This window comes from Palaemon carinicauda, chromosome 9, assembly GCF_036898095.1.
Source record: "Palaemon carinicauda isolate YSFRI2023 chromosome 9, ASM3689809v2, whole genome shotgun sequence".
NCBI classification, from domain to species: domain Eukaryota; kingdom Metazoa; phylum Arthropoda; class Malacostraca; order Decapoda; family Palaemonidae; genus Palaemon; species Palaemon carinicauda.
The window spans coordinates 101266871-101271870 of NC_090733.1; the positions used below are offsets into that span (position 1 = coordinate 101266871).

General features: G+C 31.5%; 1 protein-coding gene across 1 annotated transcript in view; it reads left to right on the forward strand.

Moving 5' to 3' along the window:
* The window catches only part of LOC137646811 (uncharacterized), a 336843-nt gene that overhangs the window by 283695 nt on the left and 48148 nt on the right, over positions 1–5000 (forward strand). The window lies entirely within an intron of this gene.

Genomic DNA, 5000 nt, shown 5'->3' on the forward strand with positions numbered 1-5000 from the left:
ATATAAACTCTAAAGAGACTTCTGTCACTGAACTCTAATTTTAAAGACCCTGTATTGGACATCATAGTTCCTATATGAGTGTGTATATATATATATATATATATATATATATATATATATATATATATGTATATATATATATATATATATATATACATATATATATATATATACATTTATATATATAATATGTATGTATGTATGTATGTATATATATAGTATCACAGGCTAAGATAGAACCCTAATTGAAAAAGCAGGATGCTATAAGCCCAACGGCTCAAACAGGGGATAAAATATACTATGAACAGTAACAAATCATAATATATACTAAGAACACTAACAACATTAAATTAAATCTTTCATACATAATCTATAAAAACTTAAAAAAAAAAAACAGGAGAGGAAAATAACATAAAACAGCGTGCCAGAGTGTAACCTCAAGCAAGAGAACTCTGATCCAATACAGTGGAAAGTCATGGTACAAAGGCTCTGGCACTACTTTAGACAAGAAGGTATTATCTTTTTCCCAGAGGAGATGCTTACTAAAGATAAAGAGTCTTTTCTACCCTTACCAAGAGGAAAGTAGTCACTGAGCAATAGTAGTTAACCCCTTCAGCGAAGAAGAATGGTTTTTTCTGGTGTATAAGGATAGAGGAGAATATGAAAAGAATAGGCCAGACTCTCCGGGTATATTTAGGCAAAAAAAAAAAAAAGAAAAAAAAAACAATAAACAATGAACCGTGAGCCGTAATTAGAGAGACGGATCCAATTTCGCACTGTCTGGTCAGTCAAAGCACCCCATAAATAGGGGTAAATATTTTAATCATGTATTTCATTTTTATATTTAAGAGATGTATAACCACCCTTGAATCAATAATGATTAAGCTAACTGTATCTTCTCTTAACCACCAGTCGTCTTCCAACCAATTGTTTATTGCCTAATTACCTGTTGTTTTGTTTACACTCCCTTCCATAACAATTTTCCGTGTCAGTTCTCCTTACGTTACCGCTGTGGGTTGGTGTCTTGTTCGTTCTATTATTATTATTATTATTATTTTTTTTTTTTTTTTTTTTTTTTTTTTTTTTTTTTTTTTTTTTTTTTTTTTTTTTTTTTTTAATTAATTTGTTTCTCTGTACTCGTCCCTAGCCCTTTCACTGTTGTTCTGTATTTCTGTTTTTGCTCTGTTTTTATTTTTAATTTATTAAAAAAGTTTTTAATTTTGGTGTTGGTAAACGTTATGTGTATCTTTTTACTTATACGCAATTGATTTGTAATCGTTTCAGCCTGGAAAATGTATCAAGCTGATACGAATCGTCGGCGCTAATAAATGGATGAAAGACAGAACGCGTCTCCCTACTCCAATATGTATATATATATATATATATATATTTATATATATATATATATATATATATATATATATATATATTATCTATAAACTATATATATACATATCTTATATATATATATATATATATATATATATATATATATATTATACGTCAGACCCTTCATTTTTATTGCATAAGTAGTAGGTTGGCCAGGGCACCAGCTGCCCATTAGGATACTACCGCTAGATAGTTTTGGGGCCCTTTCACTGGAGAGACAGTACTATATTGGATCCTTCTCTCTGGTTACGGTTCACTTTCCCTTTACCTTCACATACACCGAATAGTCTGGCCTATTCTTTACAGATTCCCCTCTGTCCTCATACACCTGACAACACTAAGATTACCAAACAATTCTTCTTCAACCAAGAGGTTAGTTATCTAACTGTAATTGTTCATTGGATACTTACCTCCTAGTAAAGGTAGAAAAGACTTTTTAGCTATGGTAAGCAGCTCTTCTGGGAGAAGGACTCTACGAAATCTGTACCATGGTTTTCCACTATCTTGGGTTAGAGTTCTCTTGTTTAAGGGTACACTCGGGCACACTATTATACCTAATTTCTCTTCCTCTTATTTTGTTAAAGTTTGTATAGTTTATATGGGAAAATAGTTACTTTAATGTTGTTACTTTTCATAAAATATTCTATTTTTTCCTGGTTCCCTTTCTTCACTGGGCTATTATCCCTGTTTGGACCCCTGGGCTTATAGCATCCTGCTTTTCCAACTAGGGTTGCTGCTAAGTAAGTAAGTAAGTAATAATAATAATAATAATAATAATAATAATAATAATAATAATAATAATAATAATAATAATAATGTAAGAGACGATACTATTTTCTTAAAATATCCTCAAGAACCCTTACCATTTATAATTTGCCAGATTAGTAGATTATTTTTTCTTCATAAAAGGTCTGGTTTTAGTTCATTTCGATGTATGCAATGCAATGGACTATTTTTCTTTTCTTCTCCTTCTAAAGAGTCGAAGTTTAAAAGATAAACGACGGCATTCCGCCGAAGGGGGTGGGGGTGGAACAGTGGTTATCCAGTGGAAACCACAACCCTGTGGAACACTTCTTTTGGAAAGGTGCTTGCCGGGAATTCCCCGACTGGAATTCAAGTTCCGCTCGAGCTTGATAGTCTCTTGTTGTGCCTGCTACATCACCGTCTTTGTGAGCTAAGGAAGAGGAGGATTAGGGGGACCCTATAGGTCTACCTACTGAGTCAACAGCAGTCATTGTTTAGTCCTCCCTAATACTAGGTGGGCGTAGAGGGAGCTTGGATACTGATCATATGTATGTAAGGGCGTTGTCCAGCTAACCAGTGCAATGACACTGTCCCTTGTCTCTTCCATTCATGAGTGGCCTTTAAACCTTTAAACGGGAGCTTGTCAATACTAAACAAATTTGTAAGGACGTTCTTTTGCTCTAGATATCCAAACAGTTTTCACTATAAAAAAAAACTTCAATGAACTGTTTCACGCTAATTTTCTTAGCATATACTTTTACAAAATTATTAAACTTAAACCATTCAAAAAATCATCATAAACGTTCTTGCTACTATTAGTCTTGTTATATTTATTGGAATGTTATATATATATGTATGATACAAAATTAAAAATAAATTAGATTAGTAATAAAGAAAGAAACTTCTGAATAAAATTTCTTCAATATGAAAATATTGCATTAGTGATCATCCGAAGTGTCACAGTCCATTGGTGATCTAAAAAACATGAAGCTTTTAAGGGTTGGTAGAAAATATCTACCAGACTTTATAATCACATTTTCATTAAATTTGAGCTTGAATTTAATCAATACATTAAAGAACTCGAAGTATTTATCATTCAACTTTTATGGAGCTCGTAAATAAAAAAGAAAATATCTCGATGATGGCTCTTATACCCGAAGCTTAACTTTCCTTTCGACTAAATTCCATAAAGCTGTTTCTCGACAAGTCAGACATTTAAAGGGATATTGAGAGTCGGGGAAAAAATTCAGTGGCTTGAAGAAACATTTCTGAAATATCATTGGAATCTCTCTCCTTTCAAAAGTGGTAATGGATTTAGCAATCACATTGAGAAAATCCATTAACAAAAATGACCCTCGCAAAGTTTCTGGAATGACGATTGATCTCTCTCTCTCTCTCTCTCTCTCTCTCTCTCTCTCTCTCTCTCTCTCTCTCTCTCTCTCTCTCTCTCTCTCTCTCTCTCTAAATAGTTCCACGAAAGCATTTTATTCTTAAGTACTTCAATATACACAGGATTTGAGTAAATAAATTTACATGCACATATGGATTGCTGGTTTACTTTTAATATATATATATGTGTGTGTGTATACATATATATATATATATATATATATATATATATATATATATATATATATATATATGTGTGTGTGTGTGTGTGTGTGTGTGTGTATAATATATATATATATATATATATATATATATATATATATATATATATATATATATTTCCATTTTATATACAAGGGCACATTCATACACATATGTACACACACGTATGCCGTATATAAAGGATATCTAGAGAATCAGTAAAGATTACAAAATGTATATTAAAAATAGCATTCTTAAATTTCCTCCTATAATAATTCCATGTATTTTTTCTCTTCATAGCAGAACTTTAATCAGGTTATTCAATTCTATTTTGAGTAGTAGTAGTAGTAGTGGTAGTAGTAGTAGTAGTAGTAGTAGTAGTAGTAGTAATATGGTTATTATTTAATGCTAACGAATATACCCACATTTGGAGTAAGGTTAAGTTCTGACCAGATGGCAGCACATGCTCTTGTTGTGAAATGAATAACTCAGAGAAAAAAACCTGAAGTGTGTTTAGGCTACTGTGCATAATTCAAAGAGAGAAACGGCCATTCGGTAATTTTGTGTATAAATCCATACAAATAAAGATTATTTATGTTTATATACATGTATGTATGTATGAATGTATGTATGTATTCAGAATCAGTTTCTTTCAAATAGGCTCTCTCAAGAAAGAGATTACAGACACTTATCTTTCAAATATTACCTAATGCTGAACCTTAAAGCCTTTAACAGCAGATCATTAAAAGAGTTCCAATTCCTTTTATGCCATCTAATCGACACTTATTCTTTACTGCCATTTTCTTTCATTTATTTACATGCAAAATAGATTATATAGAAATTATAGTAATCTTGTTCCTTTGATACATGGTCGAGCATATTATTATTATTATTATTATTATTATTATTATTATTATTATTATTAGCCCAGCTACAACCCTAATTGGAATAGCAGGATGCTATAAGCCCAAGGGATCCAATGGGGATAAATAGCCCAGTGAGGAAAGGAAATAAGGAAATAAATAAACTATAAGAAAGGGAATAAACAACTGAGATAAATATTTTATGAACAGTGACATCACTAAAACAGATATTTCATATATCAACTATAAAGAGACTTGTGTTGACATAGAAACATTTGCTGCAAGTTTGAACTTTTTAGTTCCACTGATTCAACTACCTGATTAGGAAGATCATATTGGTTACAGCTGAAATAAAACTTCTAGGAAACTGGGCAGTATTGAGCCTCATGATGGAGAAGGCATGACTATTAGAGT